This window comes from Homarus americanus, unplaced genomic scaffold (genome assembly GCF_018991925.1).
Source record: "Homarus americanus isolate GMGI-L3 unplaced genomic scaffold, GMGI_Hamer_2.0 scaffold23617, whole genome shotgun sequence".
Lineage (NCBI taxonomy): Eukaryota > Metazoa > Arthropoda > Malacostraca > Decapoda > Nephropidae > Homarus > Homarus americanus.
The window spans coordinates 3,460,906-3,473,405 of NW_024720711.1; the positions used below are offsets into that span (position 1 = coordinate 3,460,906).

General features: G+C 47.6%; 1 protein-coding gene across 1 annotated transcript in view; it reads right to left on the bottom strand.

The window, feature by feature from the left end:
• The window catches only part of LOC121860820, a gene marked incomplete in the record, with an annotated part of 94,260 nt that overhangs the window by 64,622 nt on the left and 17,138 nt on the right, over nucleotides 1-12,500 (bottom strand). The window contains 1 exon segment of the mRNA XM_042358207.1: nucleotides 4,098-4,128.

Sequence of the window (12,500 nt, forward strand, 5' to 3'; positions counted from 1 at the left end):
GTGTGTGTGTGTGTGTGGGTGCATATGTGCGTGTGTACGTGTGGGTGCATATGTGCGTGCTTGCGTGTGTATGCATTTATGTGTGTGTGTGTGTGTGTGTGTGTGTGTACGTGCTTGCCTGTGTAAGTCGTAAGAGTGGCAACAATTTTCTCCCCTCTTCTTCATTATGTACGTGGACTTTGAAACTGGAACGTGCTGGAGTCAACCACCACCATCATTATTTTCTGCACTGGAATGTTTGTGTGGCACCTTGGTTCTGTGGCACCTTGGTTCTGTAACTTTTTTTTTATGGTTCTGTGGCACCTTGGTTCTGTGGCACCTTGGTTCTGTGGCACCTTGGATATGGCACCTTGGTTCTGTGGCACCACCTCTTAGATATTAATAAGGAGGTCAGCTGGCACTAGAATATAAGGCACTCACGACAAACAAAGAAACGGACTTAATATCAAGTCACTCACACAATGTAAAAGGAAGATGGACTTTGGCTTATGGCACTATTAGCTGAGAGAGAGAGAGAGAGAGAGAGACACTGTTTCATCCAGCCTACATCAATAAAACTAATTAATCAGTATCTGTTAATAGAGTAATCAAGGAACAAGAGAAACTCATTAGACGCAGATAACAGATCTTCATTCTTTTCCTTCTCTTGTTAATTATTAAGACAGGTGCGTTTTCTTCATCTAATTAATAACTAAAATCAAAATACATGATCATACACATTGGTTAAATGAATATACTGGTACCTTTCAACTTATTAATTACCAAAAACTGATAATTTACGAATAAGAGAATAAGCCTCTGACCTGACCCGACCTGACCTGACCCGACCTGACCTAATCTCACCTAAGCTCCTTCTCTTATCCGCTACAAGACCTTCGGCCGCTCTCCAGTACTCTTTAAGACGTCTTCAAAACTTAGAAAAAATCATCACTTTATTGAAGAGTGGAAGTCAACTTTGTCTTTTTATGTCACCAGAGTTTTTGTTGTTATTGTTGTTGTTAATCTTATTGTTGTTAATCTTCTTGCTGTTGTTGTTGTTGTTAGTATTGTTGTTTGTACTATTTCTCGTATACTTATAAATTAATAGTTTCAAACCTAACCTAACCTAACCAAACCTAACCTAACCTACCCCTAGATACCATTCGGGAGTTTAATCATCAGGGAAAATAAACTGAAGGAGGGGCTAGTCTTAATGTATTCCCCAAAGAAAAAACAAAAAACAAAACCAGGCTCGAACCTGTACCTTGACATCTGACACCAGTGCACTATACCACTTAGCCACGGCCGTCACACCAATTTAAAAACACGAAAAAAAAGTGTAAACAATTATTAATAAATTTTAGCTGTAAAAAATAAAAATAGTCGAAACAATATGAATGCGTCTGTTCTGAATTCTTCTCTTAAATTGAGATTTTTTAATTTGAGTAATTTTGTGGGTAATGGCGGTAAAGGGTGGAGGAAGTGAGGAGAGTGAGAAGAGGAGGGTGGGAGAGTGAGGGGTGGAGGAGAGGTGAGGGAGGAGGAGAGTGAGGGGAGGAGGAGAGTGAGGGGAGGAGGAGAGTGAGGGGAGGAGGAGGAGAGTGAGGGAGGAGGAGGGAGGGAGGAGGAGAGGGAGGAGGAGTGAGGGAGGAGGAGGTGGGGGAGGAGGAGAGTGGGGAGGAGGAGGAGGTGGGGGAGGAGAGAGTGAGGGAGGAGGAGGTGGGGGGAGGAGGAGGTGAGAGGGAGGGTGGAGGAGGTGAGGAGGGAGGAGGTGAGGGGGGAGGAGGTGAGGGGGAGGAGGTGGGGGGAGGAGGTGAGGGTGGAGGAGGTGAGGGGGAGGAGGAGAGTGAGGGAGGTGAGAGGAGGAGGAGAGTGAGAGGAGGAGGTGAGGAGGAGGAGGAGGAGGAGGAGAGGTGAGGAGGAGGAGAGTGAGGTGGAGGAGAGTGGGGAGGAGAGGTGGGGGAGGAGGGAGGTGGGGAGAGGTGAGGGGGAGGAGGAGAGTGGGGGAGGAGGAGGTGGGGGGAGGAGGAGGTGAGGAGGAGGAGGGAGGGAGGGAGGGGTGGAGGAGGTGGGGGGAGGAGGAGAGTGGGGAGGAGGAGAGTGGGGGAGGAGGAGGTGAGGGGGAGGAGGAGAGTGAGGGGTGGAGAGAGAGGGAGGGGGAGGAGGTGAGGGAGGAGGAGGTGAGAGGAGGAGGAGGTGAAGGGAGGGAGGAGGAGTGAGGGAGGAGGAGGAGAGTGAGGGAGGATGAGAGTGAGGGAGGAGGAGAGTGAGGAGGGAGGGAGGTGAGGGGAGGAGAGGTGAGGGAGGAGGTGAGGTGGGAGGTGAGGGGGGAGGAGGAGGTGGGGAGGAGGAGGTGAGGGAGGAGAGGAGGGGAGGAGGAGAGTGAGGGGAGGAGGAGAGTGAGGGGAGGGGAGGAGGTGAGGGGGAGGAGGAGAGTGAGGGAGGGGGGGAGGTGAGGGGGAGGAGAGTGAGGGAGGAGGAGAGTGAGGGAGGAGGAGGTGAGGAGGAGGAGGTGAGGTGGAGGAGAGTGAGGGTGGAGGAGGTGAGGGAGGAGGAGGTGAGGGGGGAGAGTGAGGAGGAGGAGGTGGGGGAGGAGGAGAGTGAGGAGGAGGAGGAGAGTGAGGGGAGAGGTGGAGAATGAGAGAAATGGGTAGTGTATATCTCTCTCTCTCTCTCTCTCTCTCTCTCTCAGCAGACGTCACCAAGGGGTCATTCACCCTTTGTTCAGCCAGGGCGTTTAATAATGGTAAACACACACACACACACACACACACACACACACACACACACACACACACACGATAGGCCAATTAAGATCGCCCGATCCTTCAGTCCCTACACGCCAACACCTCCTTCACTCCTCCTTCCCTTCCTTCCTCTCTCGTTCCTTCCTGCATTTCTTTCAATCTTTCTCTCTCTCCCTTCCTCACTGCCTCCCTCCCTCCCTTTGTAGTTTCCTCCTTCTCACCATAGGCCCACCCTCTCTCTCACTCCCTCCATCTCTCACTCCTCTCCATAGGTCTACCCTCTCACTCTCCATAGGTCTACCCTCCTCCTCCATGTCTACCCTCTCACTTCCTCCATAGGTCCACCTCTCACTTCCCTCCATAGGTCCTGGTCAATACCCTTTTCCTTCCTAAAATATCCCCCAAACTTTAGGACCGAGAGGAAGATTAAAGTTGACACACCTGTATTAATTAATCTTACCTGTGACTACCTGTTTGTGGTCATTATTTTATGTATATCACGGTGTAGCTTGTGAGGGTTACTGTAGTGAGCTGGTTTGGCCAGGAGGGGAGGAGAAGAGAGAGAGAGAGAGAGAGAGAGAGAGAGAGAGAGAGAGAGAGAGAGAGAGAGAGAGAGACTACTCACCTCGGCACCCAGTCACCAATAACATTTAACCTATCGTAAATATTGATTACTTTACGAACCATCAAATATATTATAGAAAAGTAAATATAATTTTATATAAATCTTTCAACCACGAGAAATATGAGCAAGAAAATATATATCCAACGGTGACTACTTTACACACACACACACACACACACACACACACACACACACACACACACACACACACACACACACACACACACACACACACACACACACACACACACGTAAACAACTTAAATATCTTAGGATGAAAGGATATATTAAATTGTTTTCGGTGTTCTCTCATTTGGGCCAAAATATAACAAGGATATATATCATAGCATAAATCTTTGAATGAAATATATCTGAAAGTAGAGCAAAAATATGTTTCGAATATACATTTACCTTAGTGAAATTTATACTGAAATATGATACTGTAAAATACGAATATACTGAGGTATTTTTTGACTTACCTAACACAATGAAGCATAATACTGAGCAGAAGTCCTCGCCACCCGAAGTGATACGAACGTAAGCTGCGTCCACTCATTCTGACTCACTTAACATAATTCCATAAACCAATCAATTTAAATACTCGCTTCTTCTATCACTATTCATACAATTAAGAACTATTTTCATTTATCTCTTATCTACATTTTTCGAGATTTTTATCTATGAAGGAGATATATTTGATTTGGTTTCACTGGATTTTAGGTCGAAGTCTTAGTCACTTGTTCGAATCTCTTGTTTTATTCACTCGCTGCTACTCATCTGTGATTATTATTATGGTACAAAATATTTGATTTACGTATAAATATATAAATTAATGTTGAGAATTATTATTTCATGTATGTATGTATGTATGTATGTATGTATGTATGTATGTATGTATGTATGTATGTATGTATGTATGTATGTATTATGTATATACAGTACAAAGTCAGAATAATATATACCCGATATATATAAAAGAAATATAAAAATAAATCACTAAGTTAAATAAAAAATAATAAAAATGTATAACAAAGATACGAATAAAACGACAAATTATATAAAAATAATAATATAGAAATGAATATAATAACTCAGATGTGTATATATATCTATCTATATACATAATATATACATCATACCTGCCCTAAGAGGAACACAGCCGCTCTATGTATATATATAATGATAATTGCCATTATTTACAGGTAAACACGTGTCCAGCGTGATGAAGTGACGTTTGGTGGTTGATGTGTTGGTTCGTCTGTATCAAAGCCCCAGGACGATAACCTCATAGTATAAAGCACAGAGAGAGAGAGAGAGAGAGAGAGAGAGAGCCACGTGATAAGCCAGCGTTTTGCATGCTCGTGTTAATCATCTTTTATGAGTCAATGCAAGCTAGTTATCTAAGTTATCTATGTAATATTAGCTGTAGCACAGAGAGAGAGAGAGAGAGAGAGAGAGAGAGAGTATACATGAATGTAATGTTAGTATGTGTATAGGTTAATTTGTATGCATATTTGTTCAAATGTATACGTTAAATTAGCACTGTTACTATGTATTGACTAATATTATATGTATATTTAGGTAACTATCTCTTCCAGTGAATGTATAAAACGTTGTGTAAAAAATAACAAAGTTTGTAAAATTGAAACCAAGGAAAGTAAGAAAGTTTATAAAAATGAAAGATATAAGTGTTTGTAAAGTGAAAGTATAAAATCTTGCATGAGTGAAAGTAATAAATTGTGTAAAATGTGAAAGTATAAAAGTTTGGAAGGTGAAAGTATAAAATTTTGTAATAAAGTCTAAAAGTTTGGAAAAGGAAAATGTAAACTAAAATAGTGTATAACTCGTAAAGGGTTATATGTCAACTTTCCAGCGTGATAATCTTTTTGTTTTGACGGCTACGTTCTGATGAGAGAGAGAAGAAGAGAGAAGAGAGAGAAGAGAGAGAGAGAGAGAGAGACGAGCAAGCATGAAACTTCAGTCGGAAAGCGAAACGAAAAAAGATACTAAAATATTTTCACCCTTTACTTGTTATCTTCCTCCCTGACCTCTGTTACGAAGATTCTAACCCAAAGAGAAAAAACAAAAACTGATAATAAAACTAACCAAACACCGTAAAACAACAATAAAAATGAAAATAACAAAACTAAACCGGATTCAGTACACGTCAGGTTAGGTTTTCATTTTTAAAGTTGTGACTCTGACCTTTGACCTCGTAACAGGTGTAGAAGTTTATATAAATATATAGTGTATGTATTGGTTATTTTCAGTGTCCGCTTAAACGAATATCCGGTTAACGTGTATATCTGTTTAATGCATAACCACTTAACACGCATCCGCTTAACGTACGTTCGTTTATCATACATTCACCTAACATTCATCCGGTTAACATACAGCACAAACATAATGTACATCCACTTAACGTAGTACATCCGGTTAATGTAGATCCGGTTAACGTTCAGGTTATCAGCAACACATGATAATACGTTATGTAAACAGACTGTCTCTACCGAGTGTAAACAACGGTATAACTGTTCCTGGGTCATTATGCGGGACAATAGGTATATAGTTTGTCTATCCGGGCAGGTAAACAGAGCCGCCACTGGTCGCCCTCCTCACACGCCCTCCTCACACGCCTCCTCACACGCCCTCCTCACACGCCCTCCTCACACGCTCTCCTCACACGCCCTCTCACACGCCCTCCTCACACGCCCCACCACACGCCCTCCCCACACGCCCCACCCACACGCCCTTCTCACACGCCCCACCACACGCCCTTCTCACACGCCCTCCTCACACGCCCTCACACGCCCTCTCACACGCCCTTCCCCACACGCCCTCACACGCCCTCCCTCACACGCCCTACCACACGCCCTCCTCACACCCTCCTCACCTGCCTCTCACACGCCCTCACGCCCTTCTCACACGCCCTCCCCTCACACGCCCTCCCCCACCCACACGCCCGTCCCACACCCTCCCCACACACCCACCCAACACGCCCGTCCCACACCCCCACACACCCACCCAACACGCCCGTCCCACACCCTCCCCATACACCACCCAACACGCCCGTCCCACACGCCTCTCGCACGGCTTCCTCACACACCCTCCCCACCCAACACGCCCGTCCCACACCCTCCCCACACACCCACCCAACACGCCCTTCCCCACACGCCCTTCTCACACGCCTTCCCCACACGGCCAGGTAGAGCGGGTAAACAAGAACAACAATATAAGATAAAAATAGAACAGGATTTAAGTCAACAGGAACCAGTGGAATATAGTTGAAGTTCTTCCAGGAGTTACAAGACATATTCCAGTTTTTGTACTGGTGACCAGGGGAGGGTGTCCACCACACCTGTACCCACCATACCTGTACCTACCACTCTCCTGTACCACCACACCTGTACCTACCACACTCCTGTACCTACCACACCAACCTGACCCACCACACACCTGAACCCCAACCTCCCTGTACCACCATACCCCTGTACCTACCACTTCCTGTACCCACCATACCCCCTGCACCCACCACCCTGCACCTACCACATCCTGCACCCACCCCACACTCTGCACCCACCATACCTCTGTACCCACCATACTCTGCACCCACCATACCTATCTGCACCCACCATACCCTGCACCCACCATACCTCCTGTAACCACCACACCTGCACCCACCCACACCTGTACCCACCACCCTCCTGCACCCACCACACCTGCACCCACCACACCTGCACCCACCATACCTCCTGTACCCACCATGCCCACCTGTACCCACCATACTCTGTACCCACCATACCCTCCTGCACCCACCACACCCACCACATCCTCCCTGCACCTACCATACTCCCCTACTCCACCACACTCCCCTCTGCACCACCATACACCACCTGCACCCACCACACCACCTGCACCCACCCATACCCACCTGCACCCCACCATACTCTTCCTGAACCTACCCATACTCTTCCTGTACCTACCATACTCTCCCTGTACCTACCATACTCTCTGTACCTACCATACTCTCCTGTACCTCCATACTCTCCCCACCTCCACACCTCCACCTCCCACCTCACACCTCGACCTTCTGGTAAAGTCGAGGGAGTTTGTCACACTCAAGTAACTTCCTCACCTTAGGATCACCGCTTCCTGTCTGACACTCAATATGGATCCAGTTTCAGGTGAGTGTTGCATGGAGGACCAGCCTTGCCCTCCTCACTCAGCAACACCTCCACCTCGCTCTTACCATCTTCAGGAAATCTTAACTTCGGTCTTGACGTTTCTAAAATTCCACAAAGTTTTGGAACCAACTGACTCATTAAACTTCACCATTTTCATCTAATTTCATGGATATTCTCATCTATTTCTAAAAGTCTATTTCTATTTTTGAAGATAAATCTGTAACTGTAGTAGTGGAGGAGGTTCTGAGGTGACGAACTGTGCCACTACCTAAAGACGGAAGAGGTGGGGTGAGCTAGTGAGGTGGGCTGGGGTGGGGTGGGGTGGGGTGCGAGTGGGGTGGGGGTTGGTATTCTGGGTGGATCATTTAAACATTTCTCTGGGGGGTGGCTGGGGTTGATTGGTCTGGGGGGGTGTGGCTCTCCTCATTATAGCCGGGGTGTGGGTAGTCCAGGAGCGACCTCTCAACGCTCGGCAAGATCTTCACACCAGCTCACGGCTGTAGTGGGTGAGTGATGGTGGCGTGGCGCGTTCTCTCTCCCCCCCCCCTCCTCTCTCTCTCTCTCTCTCTCTCTCTCTCTCTCTTCCCTCTCTCACTGTCTCTCGTTCTCTGACACCAGTTCTCTCTCTCAATAGTCCTCTTGCTCTCTTTCTCTACACACAACACAACAACAAACACACATAATAAACCTACAAGTATAACCATCCGGACACACACACACACACACACACACACACACACACACACACACACACACACACACACACTCGAATATACTGCCCAACATACAGACGGACGCTCACGATCATGCATACACTAACAAATACAATGTACGCATATACACGTATACATTATGCAAATACAAACACACACTCATATTACAGAGAAGAGAGAGTTTAATTCCCAGACACAGTAAGGGGTGTGGGGTGAGAGAGGCAAACATAGTCATTAACCTGTGATTAGAATTATTAGGCAGCTGGTGTTTACAGGTCAGGACTATTCGCCATCAGCCCCCCTCCTCCCCTCAGCCCCCTCCTCCCCCTCAGCCCCTCCCCCCCCCACTCAGCCCCTCCCCCCCACTCAGCCCCTCCCTCCCCCACTCAGCCCCTCCTCCCCCTCAGCCTCCTCCCCCTCAGCCCCTCCTCCCCACTCAGCCCCTCCCTCCCCCACCCCCTCCCCCCAGCCTCCTCCCCCCAGCCTCCTCCCCCACCCCCCCCCCCCTCAGCCCCCCCCCCCCTCCTCCCCCCACTCAGCCCCTCCCCTCCCCCACTCAGCCCCCCTCCCCCCTCAGCCCTCCCTCCCAGCCCCCCCCCCCCTCACCCCTCCCCCCTCAGCCCCCTCCCCTCCCCCTCAGCCCCTCCCCTCCCCCTCAGCCCCTCCTCCCCCTCCTCCTCCCCCCCACTCAGCCCCCTCCCTCCCCACTCAGCCCCCTCCCTCCCCCACTCAGCCCCTCCCCTCCCCCCCTCAGCCCCCTCCCCTCCCCCACCTCAGCCCCTCCCCTCCCCCTCAGCCCCCTCCCCCCCCAGCCCCCCCCCCCCTCCCCCCAGCCCCCCCTCCCCTCAGCCCCTCCCTCCCCACTCCCCCCCCCCCCCCTCCCCCCCACTCAGCCCCTCCCCTCCCACTCAGCCCCTCCCTCCCCACTCAGCCCCTCTCCTCCCCACTCAGCCCCCCTCCCCTCCCTCAGCCCCTCCCTCCCCCTCAGCCCCCTCCCTCCCCTCCAGCCCCTCCCCTCCCCTCAGCCCCTCCCTCCCCCACTCAGCCCCTCCTCCCCCCCTCAGCCCCCTCCCTCCCCCACTCAGCCCCCCCCCCCGCCCCTCACTGACACACAGAGATATAATGCTCAGGGCAGTGTCTTCGTGTACTGATGTGAGGCTGTAATGATAATGATGATAATGAAATGTGTAAAATAATAATGATAATGATCTTCCCCTTCTTCATTATCAACCCTTCCTCTTCCTTCTCTCACATCATCACCACTATCAACTTACTGCTATCACCATCACCACCTCTACCACACACCATCACACACTCACCACCAGCACCCCTCCACCACCACCACCAGCAGCGTCTCCTCCACCCTGTGTGTTAGAGCGTCCTCCCTCCCTCTCTTCCTCTTGCCCTCCCTCCCTCTCTCCCTCTCTTCCTCCCTCCCTCTCTCCCTCAACGCTACAACGCTTTTATTACCCGGCGTTGTCATCATCTCTCCCTGTGTCTGTCTGTACGTGGCGGTGAGTAATGTTATTATTTGTATATCATTATCTTTATTTTCTCTCTTTATGTTTACATGTGTTTATTTTTATTTCTCTTTGATGACTAGAAATTCCCCTCTGTGTGTGTGTGTGTGTGTGTGTGTGTGTGTGTGTGTCTTTCTGCGTCTATGTGTGATTGTCTGTTTGTATGTATGTCTGTCTGTCTGTCTGTCTGTCTGTCTGTCTGTTTATCCTACACCATTGTTGTATATTTATCTTTCTTCCTTTTCTATATTGCCAGTTTTCCTCCACGAATTGAAAATAAATTGACAAAAAAAATCTTCCGTTTTGAGAATTTATTTTATGAACAACAAGCCTGCATAGGAATCTGTTTAGGAATATATTGGAATTTTGGAGAATATTTTGGAATCTGTCGGAGTTTTGGAATATATTTAGGGCTATATTGGAATAGTCTGAAACATTTTTGGGAATATCTTGGAATTTTTTGTTTAATTTAGTTTGTTATTTGGGGGAATTTATTTAATTTTAGCATTTAATTTTCCATTACCCCTTGTCTTTTTCATATATTCCCTATTTCCAATATTATTACCCTCCATTACCCACCCTTTCCTTCATATTCTCCCTATTCCCCCATTATCACCCTCCATTACCCACCCTTTCCTTCATATTCTCCCTATTTCCAATATTATTACCCTCCATTACCCACCCTTTCCTTCATATTCTCCCTATTCCCCCATTATCTCCCTCTATTACGCACCCTTTCCTTTATATTGCTCCCTATTTCCCCATTATCACCCTCCATTACGCACCCTTTTCCTTCATATTCTCCCTATTCCCCCATTATCACCCTCCATTACCCACCCTTTCCTTCATATTCTCCCTATTCCCCCATTATCACCCTCCATTACCCACCCTTTCCTTCATATTCTCCCTATTCCCCCATTATCACCCTCTATTACCCACCCTTTCCTTCATATTCTCCCTATTCCCCCATTATCTCCCTCTATTACGTAACTCCTCACAGAACGAAACAAATAAAAAGATAATAAAAATAAAAACACAGAAATAGGAAATATAACACAGCTCCCAATTGTTTTTAACAGGAAAATAAAGAATAGAAATATGTACTGATATACCTGACACCATTTCCACATATGTACTGGTATATGTGGCACCATTTCCACATATGTACTGGTATATGTGGCACCATTTCCACATATGTACTGGTATATGTGGCACCATTTCCACATATGCGGCAGGTGTGTGGAGTTCTCTCAGCCAGACTATTTTTATGGTTCTATTGTTAATAATCTGTTTCCGGCATGGTTACGTGTATGTATGTATGTATTTATGTATGTATGTATGTATGTATGGATGGATGAATGTGTGAGTATGTATGTATGTATGTATGTATGTATGTATGTATGTATGTATGTATGTATGTATGTATGTATGTATGTATGTATGTATGTATGTGTGAGTATGTATGTATGTATGTATGTATGTATGTATGTCTGTATGTATGTATTTGTTTATATATTAATGTATGTGTACAGCTAATAATGTGTGTGTATCTTTATGACTGTGTATATATTCCACAGTGTTATTTACCAGCAGTTAACACAAGGTATAAAACACTTCATAATTTGCCTAAAAGTTTTTCACTGTTTGTATAGAAAATATCTCCTAATAATTTACACTTAACTGCCACTAATTAGAAGCATATACATACCACTATCAGGGAATAAATATGTTAATGAGAATGTGGTAACCCTGCCCCTCTGTTCACCTCCTTCCCCCTCCCTCCTCCCTCCCCCTCCCCTCCCCTTCCCTCCCCTTCCCCCTACCCTCCCCTTCCCCTCCCCTCCTCCCCTTCCCCTGCCCCTCCCTCCCCCTACCTCCCCCCCTTTTTCTAGGGGGTTATGTACCCTAAATATTTTAGTTTAACGAGAGGATATCCTTCAAGAACTGAGAACTACCCACTCATCTCTCTTCCTCTCACCCCTCTACACCCCTCCCTCTACCCTTCCTCTCACCTCTCTACCACTCCTCCCCTCCTACCCCTTCCTCTCACCCCTCCCCTACCACCCCTCCTACCCACCCCTCCCTCCCTACCCCTTCCTCTCACACCCCTCTCTACCCTCCTCCTCCTACCCCTTCCTTTCACCCCTCCCCCTACACCCTCCCTACCCTCCCTCCTACCCTTCCTCTCACCTCTCTACCACCCTCCTACCACCCCTCCTCCTACCTCCCTCATACCCCTTCCTCTCACCCTTCACTCTCACCCCTCTACCACCTCCCCTACCACCCCTCCCTACCACCCCTCTCTACCCCTCCCTCTTACCCCGTTCCTCTCACCCTTCCCTCATCAACACTTCTGGTACGTCTTTGTTTCACTTCCTGACAGTGAACACACACACACGCACACACACACACACACACACACACACACACACACACACACACACACACACACAGACACATACACACATACACACACATACTGTACACTTCCTCAACTCATTAATGTGTAAATTTACTGGAGATGACCACAAAGATACACACACACTTGTTTTTCGGTTCAACCATTCCTAAATGTAACTCACCAGTACCTGTTGACATCAGTGACTTAAGGTAACTGAACCCCAGGTGTCTAGTGTGTTGCTATCTGTCTGTCTGTCCCCGCGCGCCACCCTCACAAGCACCCTCCGTGACTGCCAGTATCGACACAGAGACACACATTGGCAGGCATACAA